This window comes from Hordeum vulgare, chromosome 2H (genome assembly GCF_904849725.1).
Source record: "Hordeum vulgare subsp. vulgare chromosome 2H, MorexV3_pseudomolecules_assembly, whole genome shotgun sequence".
In the NCBI taxonomy this organism is placed as follows: Eukaryota; Viridiplantae; Streptophyta; class Magnoliopsida; order Poales; family Poaceae; genus Hordeum; species Hordeum vulgare.
The window spans coordinates 444,180,165-444,202,234 of record NC_058519.1 but is presented as its reverse complement, the minus strand read 5'-3'; positions in this window follow the sequence as shown (position 1 = coordinate 444,202,234).

The window sequence follows — 22,070 nt, the reverse complement described above, 5'->3', positions numbered from 1 at the left end:
CAAGACCCAAGGCTTATCTGCACAGCCACAAGTCATTATGGGCTCTGGCTTGGTTGGACAACGCGGCGACTCAGGACAGGCGGTGCTAGTAGATGTAGAAGAACGGTAGGATTGGATGGGCACCGACAGGGATTCAGAGGGACCCGTTGAAAGACCATGTTTTGATCATCCGGTCTTCAAAAACCCTGAAGTGCGAGGACATACTCGGAGGCGATCAAATCTTGTGGGGAACGTGTGCAAAACTCTGCAGAGTACTCAAACCTAATCGATTAGCCGTGTCCACGGTCATGGACAACTTGAGCCAAAGGAACTGAAGTTATCTGAAATTCTCAACACAAATAATAATATTGATGTGGGTATTATTGACAACATGGGTACGAGAATTGGTTGGTGGAACCATCTCGTTAACAACCAACAATGTAGTAACATTTTGCTTTTAGCCCTCTCTTGATGTAGGAGAAAACTTGCTTTTCCCTAAAAACTTATAGCCCACCTGCCATATATGCATATAGTATAGATGATTACTTTTCACCCCTCTCTTATGTGACTTGCTGGCATATTCAATATGTTGACCTACACGGCTGCAACGTCTTATGTTGCAGATATTTTTCTTCGACGAGTAGGAGTACGATTCAGGGTTACGGTCTACACTCAACTTGTTGTTGGTGTTTATTGGGACTCCACTCCCTTGACTGCTTCTGCTAAGATATTTAAGGTATATATCAGTTTTACGCTATTTCCATGTGATTGCACTTTGATATATACATTGATGTACTGTGTGTGCCAGCATACTGATCCAGGGATGGCACAGATACACAGAGGCTTGACTCGTCTTGAGTCGGGTCGCTACAATAGGTTACCCAAAAGAGATAGTTGGGTATACCTTCTATCTCAAATCCGAGGGCAAAGTGTTTGTTGCTAAAAACGGAGCTTTTCTTGAGAAGGGGTTTCTCTCGAAAGAATTGAGTGGGAGGAAGATAGAACTTGATGAGGTTGTCGGACCTCTAATCCCTCTAGATGGTGGCGCGGGGCAAGGGGAAACCCCTGTTGCTGCGGCGCCGGTTGAGGAGCAAGTTCATGATGATGATCATGAAACTTCGGATCAAGTTTCTATCGGACCTCGCAGGTCGACAAGATCACATACTGCTCCTGAGTGGTATGGTAATCTTGTCTTAACGATTATGTTGTTAGACAACAACGAACCTGCGAATTATGAAGAAGCAATGGTGGGCCCGGATTCCAACAAATGGCTGGAGGCCATGATGTCCAAGATAGGATCCATGTACGAGAACAAAGTGTGGACTTTGGAAGTACTACCTGAAGGCCGCAAGGCTATTCAGAACAAATGGATCTCTAAGAAGAAGACAGACGCACACGGTAATGTGACCGTTTATAAAGCTCGACTTGTGGCAAAGGGTTTTTCACAAGTTCAAGGAGTTGACTACGATGATACTTTCTCACCGGTAGCGATGCTTAAGTCCGTCCGAATCATATAAGCAATAGCTGCCTTTTATGATTATGAAATCTGGCAGATGGATGTCAAAACGGCGTTCCTTAATGGTTTTCTTAAGGAAGAGTTGTATATGATGCAACCCGAAGATTTCATCGATCCAAAGAATGCTAACAAAGTATGCAAGCTCCAGCGATCCATTTATGGACTGGTGCAAGCATCTCGCAGTTGGAATAAGCGCTTTGATGAGGTGATCAAAGCATTTGGGTTTATACAAGTGGTTGGAGAATCTTGTACTTACAAGAAAGTGAGTGGGAGCTCTGTGGCGTTTCTAATATTATATGTGGATGACATATTGCTGATTGGAAACAACGTGGAGCTTTTGGAGAGCATAAAGTATTACTTGAATAAAAGTTTCTCTATGAAGGACCTAGGAGAAGTTGCTTACATTCTAGGCATTAAGATCTATAGGGATAGATCGAGACGCCTGATAGGACTTTCACAAAGCACATACCTTGATAAAGTTTTGAAGAAGTTCAAAATGGATCAGTCCAAGAAAGGGTTCTTGCCAGTATTACAAGGTATAAAATTTAGTAAGACTCGGTGCCCAACAACTGCGGAAGATAGAGAACAAATGAGTTCCGTCCCCTATGCTTCAGCCGTAGGTTCTATCATGTATGCAATGTTGTGCACTAGACCAGACGTCAGCTTGGCCATATGTATGGCAGGCAAGTTTCAGAGTAATCCAGGAGTAGATCACTGGACAGTGGTCAAGAATATTCTGAAGTACCTGAAAAGGACTAAGGAAATGTTTCTCGTTTATGGACGTGACAAAGTGCTCGTCGTAAAGGGTTACGTCGACGCAAGTTTTGACACCGATCCGGATGACTCTAAGTCACAGACCAGATACGTATTTATTCTTAATGGGGGTGTAGTAAGCTGGTGCAGTTACAAGCAGAGCGTCGTAGCAGATTCTACATGTGAAGCGGAGTACATGGTTGCCTCGAAGGCAGCAAAGGAGGGTGTCTGGATGAAGCAGTTCATGACAGATCTTGGAGTTGTGCCGAGCGCACTAGATCCATTGACTCTGTTATCTCACAACACGGGTGCCATTGCCTTAGCAAAGGAACCAAGGTTTCACAAGAAGACCAGACACATCAAACGACGCTTCAACCTCATCCACGACTACGACGAAGGAGAGGACGTGAATATTTGCAAAGTGCACACGGATTTGAATGTAGCAGACCCGCTAACTAAACTTCTTCCATGGGCAAAACATGATCAACACCAGAACTGTATGGGTGTTTGATTTATTACAATGTAAATCGCATGGCAATGTGAGGACTTGATTATTGGCTCTAGTGCAAGTGGGAGACTGTTGGAAATATGCCCTAGAGGAAATGATAAATAGTTATTATTATATTTCTTGTTTAAAGATAATCGTTTATTATCCAAGCTATAATTGTATTGAATGAAAACATAGATACATGTGTGGATACATAGACGCAACAATGTCCCTAGCAAGCCTCTAGTTGGCTAGCCAGTTGATCAAGGATAGTCAAGGTTTTCTCACTATGTGCAAAGTGTTGTTGCTTGATAACTCGATCACATCATTAAGAGAATCATGTGATGGACTAGACCCAAACTATGAACGTAGCATATTGATCGTGTCGTTTTATTGATATAGTTTTCTGCGTGTCAAGTATTTGTTCCTTTGACCATGAGATCATATAACTCACTGGCACCGGAGGAATACCTTGTGTGCATCAAACATCACAACGTAACTGGGTGACTTTAAAGGTGCTCTACAGGTATCTCTGAAGGTGTCCGTTGAGTTAGTATGGATCTAGACTAGGATTTGTCACTCCGTGTGACGGAGAGGTATCTCGGGGCCCACTCGGTAATACAACATTACACACAAGCATTGCAAGCAATGTGACTAAGTGTAAGTCACGGGATCTTTTATTACAGAACGAGTAAAGAGACTTGCCGGTAACGAGATTGAAATAGGTATGCGGATACCGACGATCGAATCTCGGGCAAGGAACGTACCGAAGGACAAAGGGAATGACATACGGGATTATATGAATCCTTGACACTGAGGTTCAACTGATAAGATCTTAGGAAAATATGTAGGATTTAATATGGGAATCCAAGTCCCGCTATTGGATATTGACCGAGGAGTACCTCGGGGAATGTCTACATAGTTCTCAAACCCGCAGGGTCTGCACACTTATGGTTCGGCGATGTTTTAGTATAGTTGAGTTATATGTGTGGTTACCGAATGTTGTTCGGAGTCCCGGATGAGATCACGGACATCATGAGTGTTTCCAGCACGGTCCGGAGAGGAAGATTGATATATAGGATGACTTCATTTGGTTACCGGAAAGTTTTCGGGCATTACCAGGAATGTACCGGGAGTGACGAATGGGTTCCGGAAGTTCACCGGGAGGGGGAACCCTCCCGGGGGAAGCCCAAAGGACTTATGGGTGGCGCACCAGCCCTTAGTGGGCTGGTGGGACAGCCCAAGAAGGCATATGCACCAGAGAAAGAAAACCAAAGAAAAGAAGAAAAAAAGAAAGGTGGGAAGGGAGAGAAGGACTCCACTTTCCAATCCTAGTTGGACTAGGATTCGAGTAGGACTCCTCCTCCTCCCTAGCCGGCGCACCCTTGAGGGCTTGGACCTCAAGGCAAGCCTCCTCCTCCTCCCTCCTATATATAGTGGTGATTTAGGGCTGATTTGAGATAACTTTTGCCACGTGCAACTCAGATCTAGACACCATAGTTTTGCCTCTAGATCGTATTTCTACGGATCTCGGGCGGAGCCCTACATGAGTAGATCCTTCACCACCACCGGAACATCGTCACGATGCCGGAGAACTCATCTACTTCTCCGTCTTTCTTGCTGGATCAAGAAGGCCAAGATCATCATCGAGTTGTACGTGTGCTGAACGCGGTGGTGCCGTCCGTTCAGCACTAGATCGGAGTGGATCGTGGGACGGATCGCGGGACGGTTCGTGGGACGGTTTGCGGGGCAGATCGAGGGATGTGAGGATGTTCCACTACATCAACGCGTTTCTTAACGCTTCCTGTTGTGCGATCTACAAGGGTACTTAGATCCAAATCTCCTCTCATAGATGGACATCACCATGATAGGTCTTCGTGTGCGTAGGAAAAATTTTGTTTCCCATGCAACGTTCCCCAACAATGTGTACCTAAGACCATTAGTTGATGAACTTTTACAGCTATGGGATGGAAATGGTGTACGTGTGTGGGATGAGAACGAACAGGAGGAAGTTGACCTACATGCGTTGCTGTTTATAACCATCAACGATTGGCCTGCTCTCAGTAACCTTTCAGGACAGACAAACAAGGGATAAAATGCATGCACACACTATTTAGATGACACCGACGGTATATATTTGGACAAATGCAGGAAGAATGTGTACCTGGGGCTTCGTCGATTTCTTCCGACCAACCATCAATGTCTAAAGAAAGGAAAGCATTTCAAAGGTGAGGCAGATCACCGGAAGAAGCCTGCCCTCCGTACTGGTGGTCACATACTTTATATGGTCAATGATTTACAAGTAATCTTTGGAAAGGGTCCTGGCGGACTGTCTGTTCTTATTGACGATGAAGGACACGCACCCATGTGGAAGAAGAAATCTATATTTTGGGACCTACCCTATTTGAAAGACCTAGAGGTCCGCTCTACAATCGATGTGATGCACGTGACTGAGAATCTTTACGTGAACCTGCTAGGCTTCTTGGGAGTGTATGGGAAGACAAAAGATACACCGGAGGCACGGGAGAAACATCAACGTGTGCACGAAAAAGACGGCATGCATCCCAAGCAGTGTGAAGGTCCTGCCAGCTACGCTCTTACCAAAGTAGAGAAGCAAATCTTCTTTGAATGCCTGCTCAGCATAAAAGTCCCGTCTGGCTTCTCGTCGAATATAAAGGGAATAATAAATATGGCAGAGAAAAAGTTCCAGAACCTAAAGTCTCATGACTGCCATGTGATTATGACGCAACTGCTTCCGATTGCATTGAGGGGGCTTCTACCGGAAAACGTTCGATTAGCCATTGTGAAGCTATGTGCATTCCTCAATGCAATCTCTCAGAAGATGATCTATCCAGTAATCCTGCCAAGGTTAAGGAGTGATTTGGTGCAATATCTTGTTAGTTTCGAGCTGGTGTTCCCACCATCCTTCTTCAATATCATAACACGTGTCCTAGTTCATCTTGTCAACGAGATTCTCGTTCTGGGCCCTGTATTTCTACATAGTATGTTCCCCTTTGGGAGGTTCATGGGAGACTTAAAGAAATATGTTTGTAACCGCTCTAGGCCAGAAGGAAGCATCTCCATGGGCCATCAAACAGAGGATGTCATTGGGTTTTGTGTTGACTTCATTCCTGACCTTAAGAAGATTGGTCTCCCTCAATCGCGGTATGAGGGGAGGCTGGCTGGAAAAGGCACGCTAGGAGCGGACTCAATAATATGTCCGGACGGGCATTCTTGGTCTCAAGCACACTACACAGTTCTACAGAATTCTACCTTGGTGACCCGTATGTCGATGAACACAAGAATATTCTGAGCTCCAAACACCCGGAGCAGTGTGACGACTGGATTACATTTGAACACATCAGGACTTTCGGCAGTTGGTTGCAAAAACGTCTCATGTGTGACAACACTGTTTCTGATGAGTTGTACTTGTTGGCCAGGGGACCATCTTCGACTGTATTGACTTACCAAGGGTATGAGATAAATGGGAATACATTTTACACGATCACCCAAGATCAAAAGAGCACCAACCAAAACAACGGTGTCCGCTTTGATGCAGCAACCAAGAGGGGAAAGGACACATATTATGGTTACATAGTGGACATATGGGAACTTGACTATGGACATGATTTGAAGGTCCCTTTGTTTCAGTGCAAATGGGTCAATCTGTCAGGACGCGGGGTACATATAGACCCATAGTACAGAATGACAACAGTGGATCTGAACAATCTTGCGCCCGTAGAGGAACCATTCGTCCTAACCAATGATGTGGCACAGGTTTTCTATGTGAAGGACATGTCTACCAAACCAAGAAAAAGAAAATATAATGAAGCGAATACATCATACGATGAGCCAAAGCGCCACATAGTTCTTTCAGGAAAAAGAAACATCATGGGATTGAAGGGCAAGACAGACATGTGTGAAGATTATGAAAAGTTTCATGAAATTCCTCCATTCAAAGTCAAGGCTGACCCAAGCACCATGTTAAATGATGAAGATTATCCATGGCTACAGTGCAATAAGCAAAGAAGACAAGCGAAGAAAAAGTGAATAAATGAAATCCCTTTGTAACAGATGAGTTTTCGTATGAAACCGTGATACTTCGAAAGAGATTGTCCGTTTTGTACACGAAGTGCATCCAGTTTTTGCCGCAACCCTCTCAACTTTTTAGCACATGCTATGTGGGTGAAATGATGATACCATGCCAACTTTCAACATTTTCAGAGTTCATTTGTAGTACTTTTCAATTTAAGGGTCATTTAGCTCAAAAAACCAGTAAATGCATGAAAATACCAAATGAAGTCAGAAATAGTTGAAAATTGATGATGTGGCTTTGAATAGTGCATTTTGAACACACAAAAAGTCTTGAGTTCAAATAAGTTCAAAAAAATGAAATCCCTTTGTAACAGATGAGTTTTCGTATGAAACCCTCATACTTTGAAAGAGATTGTCCGTTTTGTACACGAAGTGCATCCAGTTTTTGCCGCAACCCTCTCAACTTTTTAGCACATGCTATGTGGGTGAAATGATGATACCATGCCAACTTTCAACATTTTCAGAGTTCATTTGTAGTGTTTTTCAATTTAAGGGTCATTTAGCTCAAAAAATCAGTAAATGCATGAAAAATACCAAATGAAGTCAGAAATAGTTGAAAATTGATGACGTGGCTTTGAATGGTGCATTTTGAACACACAAAAAGTCTGGAGTTCAAATAAGTTCAAAAAATGAAATCCCTTTGTAACAGATGAGTTTTCGTATGAAACCCTAATACTTCGAAAGAGATTGCCCATTTTGTACACGAAGTGCATCCAGGTTTTGTCGTAACCCTCTAAACTTTTTAGCACATGTTATGTGGGTGAAATGATGATACCATGCCAACTTTCAACATTTTCAGAGTTCATTTGTAGTGCTTTTCAATTTAAGGGTCATTTAGCTCAAAAATCAGTAAATGCATGAAAAATACCAAATGAAGTCAGAAATAGTTGAATTTTGTGACCTAAAAGAAAAAAGAATCACTGAAAACAATAAGCAGGAACAAAATAAATTAAATAAAGTAAAAAAACAAAAAAAGATTTTTTTTAATGAGACCTATTGGGTGACCACGGCCTGAATACGACTAGAAACTCAATCATCCTATTGGGCCAGGATTCAGGCCCGAAGTAGGCCCAATAGGCCCACACGTAGTGACAGATTAGGCCCGGAAGCCTGCAGTTGAGAGGAGCTCGAGGGGTTGTGCGCAGCAGCGCTTATAAACCACTTGCTACCTCTCTCGGCTAGCGATGCGGGACTAAACTTTTGGCCCCGGGCAGCACCACACTTTGGTCCCGGTTGGTGGCTCCAACCGGCACCAATACGGACCACTAGTCTCGGTTGGTGGCTCCAACCGGCACCAATACAAACATTTCGTCCCGGTTGGAGTCAATAACCGGTACTAAAGGTATCTTCTTCCCACCCTTTTGGGCCAACGAAATTGACCTTTAGTCCCGGTTGGTGTACCAAACCGGGACTAAAGTGTTGCTTTGGTTCCTGTTTGATCCACCAACTGGAAACAAAGGTATTCGTATATTGCGAGAGTTATCAAAATTACCACCAACTTCCATTTCCCCCGTTCTCTCTTCATCGTCGTCGTCGCACCCAAGTCCGTCGCCGCCGGCCCGCGCCTCCTCCACAAGCCCGTCGCCGTCGCTCCCGAGCCCATCGTCGCCACGAGCCCATCGCGCGTCGTCGTCCCCAAGCCCATCACGCGCCGTCGTCCATGAGCCTATCGTGCACCATCGTCCCCGAGCTCGTCGTCGCCCCGAGCCCATCGCGCGCCATCGTCCCCGAGCCCATCATCGTCATCATCGCCCCCGAGCCCATCGTCGTCGTCGTTGTCACCCATCGCCGCTCGTCGTTGCTGTCGCAGTCGTCGTCGTCGCCGCAGCCCCCGAGCCCATCATCGCCGTCGTCATCGCCCGTCGCGTGTCGTCGTTCCGAAGCCCGCCGTCGTCGCCCGTCGACGCACCGGTAGCACGTCCATATCCATCTCCCTATTTGCGAATCCACTGGTGACACAAGTTATAAAGTTATAAAAATATTTAGATTAGATTAAATTGCAATAGCAAATATAGTTATCAAAATTATAAAAATATTTAGATTAGATTAAGTTACAAATTAAGTTTTTATGTTAATATTTGGGATTATGTAAAAAAAATAGTTTTTACCTTATTTTTATTTTAGTTTTAATAAAAAGTATTTTACCGAAAAAGGCTTCCCCCACTTTGTAATATTTGCAAAAACAATGGATATTCAAAGAGACATGGACCAAGAAGAAATTTTGCGGGATATAATCGGTAATGTCAATTTGTTTCTCAACGACGTCGTCGATGGTTTGGAAGGAGAGGATTACAGCTCCGGTGATCGAACAATGGAGGAGGAAGGACATTATCATGATGGCTTCGGTGACTACCGAATCCCGGAGGAAGGAGACCATGATGACGGCTCCGGTGACCGAACGGAGGAGGGAGCTATTGCAAAGTACGGATCGAGACAAACTTCGGTAATGAGACGAGGCCCGAAGAGAAGGTTGGGCAAGGATCAAAAGTTCACGATCACAGCACTCGCGGATGATGGCCTACCGATTGAACCCAAGCGGACCAAGGACGCATTTTCTACTCAATGCGGCGCTACTGTCAGGGACAACATCCCGATCAGCATCAAGCAATGGAATAATCCTAAGGGCGACGACGACGTCGTCCCTAAAGGTGATTATGTCACTGATAGGCTGAAAGATGATCTTTGGACCGCGCTGAATGAAAATTTCACCCTACTGCTGGAGGAGGATCCGAATAAGCCAGTTATAGAGCCACTGGTCAAGGCGTGTGCTGTTAAGAAGATCGCAGATCTATTCAGGAGGTGGAAGAATGAGTTGAAATCAAAGTTTGTCGACAAAGGGAAGATTCCAAAATTCGTCGGCCGATTTGAGAAGATGAGAGATCAATGGCATGCATTTGTGGCCTACAAGACATCGCACAAGAGTAAGGAAATGTCAGAGTGAAATAAGAATAGTGCTGCAAAGAAGTAGTATCACCATCATACGGGGTGAGCTGGCTACCTCAAAGGTCGTCTGTTGTGGGACAGAGCTGAGAATGACCTGATTGCTAAAGGGGTCCAACCACACACATGGAACTGACCCAACCATTCAAGGAATTAATTCTTCGGGTTGGGGGAACTTTGGACCCTGAAACAGGGAAGTGTCATTGGACGGACGAGCAACTTGCAACACCCATCAACAAGCTTCAAAAGTGTATCACCGTAGCACAGGAAGGGACGTTCTTTCCCGACAGAGAGAAGGACGAGCTGACTGAGGCCCTAGGGAATGCTGAGCACCCTGGACGAACATGAGGCACACCAGGCTCCGTTCCGTGGAAGGTTGGGTTTACCGACGCAGCCGGTTACAGAAGCCGAGAAAGAAAGAGGACAACGGAGCTGAGCGACATGCAGAAGATCAATGCAAGACTACAAATTCTAGAGGAACTTGAGAGGCAGCGAGCTGCCGACCAACCATCTCAGCGGCACGAAACTACCCCAGAAGTTACCCCGCCATCTCAGCGGAGAAATAGTGTGGCTTCCACGGAGCTCGTTCAGCCTGACTTCACGGCTCCTAGCTACCCCGTGGATACTATCACAGAGGCTCAACATTGCAATCTTATGACGAAATGCCGGAACCTCACTTTCAAGGATGCTATCGGCTCTGTTGCACCTCCTCAACCCAACGGAACTTTTCAATGCCTTCCGATTCCACATGGCTTTGCTGTTGTGATGGTGGATGAAGTAATGGAGGGATTTGAGGAGCTCGAGCTTGACCACCCTACAGGTGAAGGGGGAAATAAGCTGGTTCATGCTGTGAGGAGTACATGTCTATGGCCGAAGGAGTACATCAAGCTTCCAAACTGGACGCCACCTCCTCCTCCTCCTCCGGCGAGTGATCAGGGCACTCCTCATCCTCCTCCGGAGAGTGATCAGGGCACTCCTCATCCTCCTCCGGCGAGTGATCAGGGCACTCCTAATCCTCCTCCAGTGACTGATCAGGGCACTCCGGCTCCTCTGACGCGTGAGGGAACTCCGCCTCCTTCTTCGGCTCCTCCTCCGGCGCGTGAGGGCACTCCGCCTCCTTCTTCGACTCCTCCTCCGGCGTGTCGGAGTAGTCCACCTCCTTCTTCGGCTCCTCCTCCGGCGCGTCGGAGCACTCCGCCTCCTTCTTCGGCTCCTCCTCCAGCGCGTCGGAGCAGTCCTCCTCCTTCGGCTCCTCCTCAGGCGCGTCATAGAAGTCCTCCTCCTTCGGATCCTCCTCATGCGCGTCGGAGCATTCCTCCTCCTTCGGCTCCTCCTCACGCGCATCGAAGCAGTCTACCTCCTCTGCAACGGCGGAAGACAAACGTCATCGTCGCTCCACCAAAAATTACACAAGTAAGAAAGATGTCGCCTCCTCCTCCTTCTCTCAAGCGGAAGACAGACTCCGTCGCCGCTTTGGCGGCTAGTAGTGATGCAATGTTAGAAAAACTAAGAAGTGGGAAAACAATTCCCCAGCTCGGCTAACAGGAGAAGCAATCGTGCCCCCCGCTCAAGGTGTCTAGTGATATCGTCGTCGCTAATGATTCGGGGTTGCTGCCCAGTACCAATCCTGGTGATTACATGAAGGATTCAGTAATTTTTGAGATAGTTGAGGTGACAAATAAAGAAACATATGAATACGTGCTTGGGAAGCCTCTCGCCAAACCTGGTCATCCTCCTCTAACACCGAGGATGCACGAATTGCATGAGTGGTACATGAACATCTTCAGGGACACTGGGAAAGAGGCTACCTATATGAGAGTGAAAAAAGATCATGATTTCATTGGAACTTCAGTGCTTCTTGTTCAATTTGAGGAGTTATTTCAGCTATACAATCAACTGGCCCTCGACAAACAACTCCTGACTTCCTACTGTTTGTAAGTACTACTTCTATATTTAAGTCTCTAGCTCAGCTCGTTCATTGCATGTATATATAATTATCCTCACTATACATATTATGCAGACTGAAGATCGTCGAATTAAAAAAAGCAGGAATCTTCGACGTTGGGTTCATTAGCCCAGAATCCGTAAATGCATTGTCGGTACGAAATGAAACCAAAGAGACCGAGGTTAGCTTGCTAAAGTCGTTGCTTGCAAATCAAAACAAAAGGGAAATACTCTTTCCTTACAACTTCAAGTGAGTGTTGTTGTCTTCTCTGTATACTCGGTTTCCCTTACTCGAGGTTAAGTAAATGTAATTGATGAGTTATATATTCGTGCGCAGTTACCACTTTATTCTGCTATCCATTAAGCTTGACGGGGCAAACATAACTGTCTTAAACTCGAGATGTAAAGATCCCGAGGATTATGCGTACATGATTGCAATGCTCAAGAAGTAAGTTCAGCCAATACCGGGACCATACCGGCATGTAACTTTCGTTAATTTCCTGATATCAAGTAATCATTTTATTTGCCTGGCAGGGTTTGGAAGAAGTTCACCAAAAAGGCTCCCAGTCTAAACAAAGAGTTGCAATTTATGCAGCCCCCAGTAAGTAGTACTAGCTAGTTCCGCGCATCTCTAATTGATTCAAATTTTCATCAATATATCATTACCATGCTTTCTTATCAGTTTGATTGAACTCTATTCTCATAAAGTGCTTGTACCAGGTAGTTGGGACTGAAAAATGTGCATACTACGTATGCGAGTTCATTCGCCTCTCGACCTCTAGGCGGGGCATCTCTAACAAACAATTTGAAGTAATTAAATAATATTCACAATTTTATTTTATATATTACCATCAATTGTGTTGAGTTTTATTCATATATATGCATGTATTGACCCCCTTTTTTAAATTAGATCTGGAAGAATTAGGATGAACCCCTATCAGATGATGGCATACGAGCAATTCAAGAGGAATTTGCGGGATTCTTTCTTGACCACGTCATACCTAAAGACAGAGAATACCATGTGAGCTATTTGTGATTGGATCTTAGGTAGATGATGTTAGGCATTGTAAAAGATGTTATATTGTAAAAGATGTTAAGGATTGTAATGGTTTCCTTCATTTTCTCATTAGGTAGCGTCATGCTCTCTCTATATGTATAGTAGCTAGCATCGACCAAGCACGGATAAAGAGAGGACACTTCTCTCTATTAGCTAGCTAACACAATATGAAACCACTAAATTAACCCTCCAACCCCCCCCCCCCCCCGGGTTAAAAAAACCTAGCTACGGCCAGATGCTGATGCGTGGATGCCATGTTGTCCCGGTTGGTGTGACCAACCGGGACTAAAGACCCTCCTGCCCGGGCTCCCCGCAGCGGCCACGCGGAGACCCTTCGGTCCTGGTTCATAAGCGAACCGGGACTAAAGGTTTTGGGCTTTAGTCCCACTTCCGAAACCGGAGCTAATGAGCCTCTGGAGCTGGGACAAATGGGACTTTTTCTACTAGTGTATATTGATGTTCTACATTTGATCCTTGATATTTCTTTTATGGTGAACCATTATATGTCTTGGATATCTTGTTTGATAGTGTTGTGCATCTCAACCCGGTTTTGGATAAGCTTTCATGATGAGTACTTTCTTGGAAAATTACAAGTAATATCTACAAGTGGAAACCCCACAAGTGGTATAACACCAATCATCACAAGCAAGTCAATTATCGTTTGTTGTTGGTAAGGCATATGGACAAGGTAACCCAATGAAACCATAGACATCGTCTTGTGTATGGTAGTATTGCATGTCTATTCAATATCTTTGTTGTACCCATGTGTTAATAATCCGTGTAGGAATAGGAAGTGAAACAAACGAATAAGGATTGCTCCCAACTATTGATGATCACTACAAGTCATCATAAACAATGAGCATCCACAACAAGTACAACTACATGAATTCTTCAATGAAAAATCCGATGCAAGTACATCCATCTTTTTAAGCTCTAAGTCCATCTGTATTGAGTAGGGATGTCACATTTAGAGGGAGGGGGTCCTACTCAAAGAATTGAGCTAAGGCAACTCTAAGGATGTGAACATATTATTGCTTAATCGAAAAAGGTACCCCCTTTTGAGCTTAACGATGAGTATGATTCATGAATCCAACGTACTTATTAGACCAATCTACCCTAGGTCAACAAACTAATATATGATGATTAAGTCACCTCCCCTTTTCCTTGGTAGATAGATATAATGTTGGGGATATCGCTTATTGGGAACTTATCAGTCGACCCAACATAAGGGGTAAATCGGATGGTTTATCAGCATATCGGCCAATTTATCTTATCAGTCAGACACGGGTAAGCGACAAATCGGCCGATTTATCGGCATATCGAGGGCTATCTTGAACATAGATTAGAATTATTGTGAGCATGTTCATACTCTAGTAGAAATAAGTTGCATATCTTGCTAGACTAGAATCTTGTTGCTATGCATAACTGTAGGATTAAAAACCGACTACACGTGGTGCATAGGAGATTTTAGAAATTATTCCATAGAAATTATTTCTTTTGAAGATGCATAACGGAAAACTTTTCTTTTAGAAAAGGAGGCATCGCCCCGGCCTCTGCATCGAGTGATGCATGCAGCCTTTTATTAAACACGAAACCAGTCTGAACCAAGTACATAGCGGTCTTGAAAAAATAAAAGATACAAGGCATCTATCGCGCCGCAACTGATAATGGAAATAGGCCTAGATGACTATCCACCTGTCCTATTAATATGTCGCCATCCAAACCGGTTGAAGATACCCTGAGCTACCATCTCCCATCGGGCACACCCAGTAACCAAAGGCTCCCTGGCTTCCACAGGAGTGAGTAAGGACCACATGCGGATCAAGGCAGTAGCCATGAAGATAACCTGCAAAAAGTGAATATAGCGTTGTTTGTTAAACACTAAATCATTTCTGCAGTTCCATGCAGCCCAGAATAGTTCACATGTACCAACACGAGTAAGTTTAGCATAGTCAACATTGACCCCCTTCAACCACATCCCAAATAACATGTTAATGCTAGTAGGAGGGCTAATGTTGAAAGCAATATGAATCGAGTGCCATAAAAGTTTAGCCATAGGACAATCTAGAAAGAGGTGCTTAATAGTTTCTTTATTCTGACAAAAGCTGCATCTTTGATTTCCTTTCCAATTACGCTTGGCCAAGTTGTACTTAGTTAAAATAACTCCTTTGTGCACAAACCACATGAAGATCTTTATCTTAAGGGGAACTTTGACCTTCCATATATGCATGGATTTTGGAATAGGTGAGGAATCTATGAGGTGCACGTACATAGATTTTACAGTAAATATACCATTAGTGGTCAACCTCCATCGAACACTATCAGGGCAGTCAGAAAGGCTAATGTCCATCAGCCTTCTGACTAGATGCAGCCATCTAGTCCATCTGTCACCAATCAAGGCTCTACGGAACTGAATATTTAGAGGAATCTCACGCAATACTGTCGCAATGGATGCATGTCGACGTTGGGCAATATTGTAAAGCTGCGGATACTGAAGAGCCAAGGGCTGCGGATACTTGTACTCTTTGTTCAGCCTCGTTCTTCGAAGACCGTTCGTTTTCATCCAACAGACAGGTCTCTGCCTTACGATCCAGATCATCTATAAGTTTGAGAAGTCTGTCTTGCTCATCTTATAAATCCCAAACACATTCTTAGCCCAACCTTGTAGAAACAGTCTAAGATGTCAGATCTTGTTTTTCCATCTATCCATGTTTGACTTCCCACCCACTTCCTTGTTCCATTCCCTAGCACTCATGTCCATAAAGCCCTCACATGTGAACCAACTAGATTCAAAGGAGAAACCATCTTTTTCCCCATGTGAGTGGCATTACCAGAATCTAGCAAAAGTGTAGTGTGGTCAGAGAACGCTCTTTGAAGCGCTCGTACCGTTACTAGCGGGAACTTCTGTTCCCAATCAATGCTAGTAAGCACCCTGTCTAACTTTTCAAAAGTTTGATTTTCTAGAGGATTAGCCCAGGTATATTTCCTACCTGAGAGATCAATCTCCCTCAGGTCCAGGCTCTCTATGGTTGTGTTGAACATAAATGGCCATCTGCCATCAAAATTATCATTGTCTTTTACATCAGCACGCCTGATGATATTGAAATCACCCCTACCAATAATGGTAATTTCTCGTCACAAATCCTAACCAGATCAGCAAGAAAGTCGGGTTTATGCTCCGTCTCGGCTGCACCATAAACAACAACTAGAGCCCATTGAAACCCGTCTCCCTTAGATCGTATCCTGAATTTGACCGTAAACTCCCCCAACACCACTTCTCGCACTTGAAGGGTGTCACATCGGACTCCAAGTAAGATCCCACCTGACCTTCCTCTTGGAGGGAGACAGTGACAGTCAAAATCAACTCCTGCTGATAAAGAGTTTAGGAACTGCGATGTAAAATTATCCCATCGTGTCTCCATCAGCGCGATGAAATCTAGATTGTGTTCTAAAGTAGCCTCTGCTAGGAACCTAATTTTAGCCAAGTCTCTCAGACCTCTGCTATTCCAAAAAATTCCTCTCATGTTTCATCATAAAAAAAAATTGCAGTCTTAAATCTAGCACTTCTACGCACTGCAGAAACCAGATACACTTTCCGTTTCAAAGTCCGTTTTGGTTTTTCAGAACCAAACACCTGGTCCATATAACCAGGTATTTCTGTGCCAACATCACAAAGCTGCCCATCAGGCAAGCATTGATCATGTAGATCATCATCTCCCTCCTCTAGAGCATCCCTTGGGGCTAGATTCTCACAAAGCGAATTCACCCCCCCCCAGTTTATTCATTTCAGAGTCGTTCATTGGTTGCACTGCATCTAAATTCCGAATAATATCTAAAGCCCTATCGACTTCTAAGTCCAATAGGTCGTTAATAGATTTCGAAACTTCTTTACTCCTGTTACCCAAGGAAACCCCAACAGAAACAACATTATCTATGATTTCATGCGGTGAGAAATGAAGAATGGAATGGTATGTGTTAATTGGCATACCTGTCGAATTTTCAGCATCCTTCATTTTTGCAGCCCGCATTGCACGACCCATCTGCAAGTCGTCCGCATCTGGCTGAGTCTGGATCCGCTGACTGGACCTTCTATCCTGGGTCATCGGATTCGGAGTACCTCCAAAAGTTATGACTACGTCAACAGAGAACTGTGCAATACCTTGCTCGGTTGCCGCCACTTGTGCACTATCCATGTCCACCTTCGACACCAGTTCCAATCCATCCACTAGGACCGAAACATTAGTCTTAGGAGAGAGAGGACTCAAGTGCGCACCTCCTTCCAGCGCCAAGTTATCCACTGTTCTTGCGTCAGGAGAGAAAGTACTGGAGTTGCAACCACCATCCAGCGCCAGGTTGCCAACAGTTCTAGCTCCAGCCAGATACTCCCCTAGCGGCACACCCGGTAGCACCTGCTTAGGTTGCGAAATAGTGAGATCAGCCTTACCCCGTGGGTTCTTCCCTGGAAACCTAGGCAGCCTAGACCGAAGCAGGCCCTCCTTGTCCGCTGCCCCCCGTGCTCCTCCAACCCTAGCTGGCGCGGAAGCGGGTTCGAAGGAATCAAACCTCAGCTCGTCCATAGGTGCATTAGCCGAGCAGCTACCCCCTGCACCTGTATTAGGTGAAGACAGTGTGTGGTTCGGCTTCTTAGTGTTCACACGCGGTTGATGATTTTTTTCTGACTCCCTTGAACCAGCAGCATCATCTCCATCAATAAAAATAAGAACCAACAACGGAAAACTATAAGGCAAATACTATGCATCGATAAAAATAAGGAAGTAAATACTCGGAGGAAATTAGACAGAGCTACTGTGATATATCTAATAGAACGAGCATATTTTTAGTAGCACTCGCATGACTCATCTCAAGGTGGTCATGCTAGCTCTAGAAGACATAAAGCAACATCATATGGCGTCTGGGGTGTTTGGGGGCGCTATGCTGACCATGGTGTTGGTTGAGGGGTGTTTCTTTCCACGAACTTTTTGGTGTAGGGACTAAAAAAAGTCCCTTTTAGTCCCATAAAAAAGAAACATGAGGAACTTTTAGGGACTAAAATGGGGTATTTGGGACTAAAGGAAGAAGTCCCTATGAGAGGGACTTTTTGGGACTTTTTTAACACTTTTTCCAACAATGTTTCTACTTTTAGCATGTCATTTAATAACTTCTAGTATATTACTATGGGTAACATGGTCTTTTTACATGTCATTTAATTACCTCTAGTCCATGTTTAGTCTTTGAAAAAAAACGGGTAGGGACTAGAGATTTTTTAGTTGGGACTAAAAAAAGTCCTAGGACTTTTTAAAGAAACAGGGCATGAGTAGTTTTTACTTTTTGTTTGTTTTTTGGTTCCGCACCGTTCCCCTAGAAACATGTGCCTATGTACATATTATTCCTCGCATTTTCCTGATCTCGCCGGTTTCTGTAACAAAAATTAAATTGATCTGTAGATATTCTGAAACAGGTGTGGTTGAGTGGTTGAGATTTGTTTTCAAGATAGCCAGTACCTTATGGGACTGTAGCACAGTTGACTTGTATCCTTGATGAGTAGTTGAGTGAGTATACATACAAGCTGTGAACCCTCGTCTATACACTAGAGAATGATGCAGGTAGTCCTAAAAAATTCAGAATTCTAACAACGTTAACAAATACAAAAATTACCGTGCGACAAGAAAACTGAAGTCAAGTCAGAGACAGAACGTCGTATATCTTCATACATAGAGAGGGGATACATTTGTTGGAAGAGTGGGAAAGGATATGCATTTCTTTCTCAACGCCTCCTAAAGTTGGAGATGGACGTCCCTTGCCTCACCCCACCAGCCCCCTATTAAATCCTCGCTTGAGTGAGAGAGCGTCCTTCACACAATCCTACCTACAGAAAAAATAAATTGAACGGGACCTGGCTGGCCGGCGACTTGATTGGACAAGATCGAAGCAACAGGTCTAGAAGAGCCAATCGTCTGAAAGGAACATATATACAAGAAGAAGAAGAAGAAAAGAAAGGCAACGTGATTACTGATTAGAGAGATGTGTATGGGTGGTGGAAGGCAGTAGGGACTATACAAGACATGGCACTAAGCTAGCTCTAAGCACCTTTCTTAATCAGCGGTGCCATGATTATATTATATTAGCAGGTCTACATGGACCAAACCCACAAAATATAGGGTAAAGCTTGTCCACCAATCAATCAAAAAACAATAACTCCTCTATTATATGCCACCCTCCAAATTAAAATCCGAAAACTAGAGGAACTGCACGCAATAATAATAATAATAATAATAATAATAATAATAATAATAATAATAATAATAATAATAATAAAAAAAAAAAACTATCTTGAGTTGTGCCAAAGCAAAACTCATATCTTAACACTATGTATGTATATCTATTTGATGTCGCTTTATACGACTGATGCGTAGTCTGCTCCATTAAGATAGTACTCCCTCCGTTCTTAAATATAAGTCTTTCTAGAGGTTTCATTAATGGACTACATACGGATGTATATAGACTTACTTTAGAGTATAGATTCACTCATTTTGTTCCGTATGTAGACACCTAGTGAAATATCTTAAAAGACTTATATTTAGGTACGGAGGGAGTAAGACAGACCTTGCCTCCAACATGAACATTGCTTAATTCTGTTTGAACTGAATTATTGCTTAATCATGCGCCTTTTTTTCCATGGTTAGGAAAGCAAGGTGAGCAGCAGATTTAAACATGTCCACAACGAAGTGACTCAAACAAGCTAGAACTAGTTTTACTACAATTTCAGTTGTGCAAGAAAGGTATACCTAAAACGAAAAGTATTTCTAGGGATGAGCTTCCAGCTCAAAAGCAGCCGGTACCGCAAACATCTACGTTTTTCCGTTGCAACTAGCCCATGCCGTTTTCTGTTTTTTTTTTTTCTCATCGAATATTTTTGAAGTAATTCCTTGTAAAGTAGTCTTGCTTTTTTTTGCAGGGTAAAGTAATCGTGCTTTAGTAAACCTGGAAGTGCATGCATCCGCAATATAACCGATTTATCTGTCTCGATCTCAGCAGCTTCATCGGCCAAAATCTTCAAAGAGAGAAGGCCACATATCTTCTTACCCGGGGGCGGCCAAGGGGCAACCCACTGGTAGGACTACGGGTGGGGGATAGTGAAGATGTACTGATAACAACAGATGATAGATTTTTTTTTTCTTTTGAGAAAGATGATGATAGATTGATAGGGACTACAAATGCAAATGGTTTGAAGATGTTATTTTTTCTCAAGTTGTACGCGGATAACGTGAGGCCTTAAGAGCAACTCTAACACACCCCGCATCCGGCCGGCCCGCAAAACGCGTTTGCAGTTCGCACAAAACCGCTTTTGCGGGTCGGCGCGGCCTGCCACAGATGCAGACCCCGCATAATGGATCCGTAAAAAAGCATATTCGCGGAATATACTTTTTATACGGGTCGGCTTCTGGGGGTTCTGATCTGACGCAGCTCCTTCCCGACCCGCATTTTGGTGGTTATTTTACGGGTCGAGGCGGGATGCGGGGTGTGCTAAGTTGCTCTAAGGCATCTCCAACATTGATCCGTAAATTTACTCCGGCATATGTCCGCGAATGGGGTACCAGTCTGTGAATATTGATGTCAGAGGTCGTCATCCAACGTTGTTCGTATATATTTCAACAATTATTGGAATGAACCGCACGAGATTTGTGCAAACCGGTTAGATTTTACAAAAAAATCGGATATAATTTACGTAAACTAACAATTTTTTACTAATTTATTAAAATGTATTAAAAAATAAACCATATATCGGATGACCACTTCATATGTATGGTTGCCCTGTCCTCCCACACCTCGTCATCGTCGTCGTCCCTCCAACGGCACAAGGATGCCGGAGGACAGCGACAACCTTGTCCCGCGGTTGCCTGCCGTTTGAGGAGCCGCTTCGCCTCTTCTTGCACGGTGCGGAGGGACGGCTTGGCAACTGCTGACGACGCGGACGAAGCCATGGCGGCCGCCTTGCCCCTGTCGACGTTAGTGGAGCAGTCGCTAAGCGACCACTCCTTGCAGATCTTGGCGAGCTCAACGTCAAGGCGGCAGCGCCCGGCGGACGTTTCCAAGATGGTGATGAAGCAATTGAGCGCTCACGCGGCGGCCAGGACAAGACCGTTGCGGACCCATTTCGGTGCCATGTCCGTCTTGGAGAACGCGGAGCGGTGATCTACATTGTGACGGTCATACCTAGTATGTTGCTTCTTCGCACAATCCGCCTCGGATACCAAAGCCCAAGAGCAAGAGGCACCGATGTAACTGCCTACACCGAGGTAGCGGAGGATGCGGACACACGCCTCCGCGGTCGCCGGTGGCGGCTCCTCCTTCTTTGGGTCGCGGTGGCGTCGTCGTGGCAATGAGGGGCCATCAATCTGCGTGTAGCAGCCGTGTAGCGGGGGAGAGACTGGCTCGTCCTTCACGCGGCGGAGGTGTTAGGGGTATGTTGGCTCCTGCTTCGCACAGTCGTCGACGTGGAGGACACTGTTGCAAGACAAGGACACCGGCTCGTCCTTCACCTGCTTGAGTGGGAATGTTGGCTCCTACCTCACGTGGACGCGTGACGGGGCTGTTGGTTCCTCCTTCACGTGCGTCGAGGATGGTATCGTCGGGCGCATCTGACGGAGCACATGCTTCGTCAAGATCTCTATCGGACGAACGGATTTTTCATCTGCTAGAGCCGCGATTGGGGCCGCTGTTGTGGGTGGCCTCCTCGTCGCCTGAGGAGATGACTATCTCCTCCTTGCTGGAGGAGCCCGGAGCCATCGATGCAGAAGGTCCTGGAAAGGAACCACAATCCGCCTGAAGAGGAACTTCCATCGGGGCCGCCTGTCGGCACAAAGAACCGGGACTTAGGCATCGCCGCTAGGCTCGGGGATGGGATGGGGATGGAGAAGGGGACGGTGCTCGGGGAGGAGGGACTGTTTCTCTATGTGTCCTCGACATACGGCCTCTATGGGGTTGGAGTTGGCTTCTCGGGACATAACGTGTGCATTGAAGCGTGATGCCCAATAAGTCTCGTTTGTCCCTCTAGTCTATTCAAATCGTGTGCATCAACGTCGGCCACTGCATGCTCTTGGCCGTCATGAATGTGACGTGACAAGCGGCGCGAGTGTTTACTGGAAAACTCGGGAGAAATGGATAGGATTTTTTATGGGTCAGGGTGGCGTGGTAGCGGTCCAGACACCTGCAAAGCCACCCCCCTCCCCCCTCATTTTGTCTCCGGTTTGCGGAAAACACTTGTGAACTGTTCGGCGGACCGATACAAGCCCATGTTA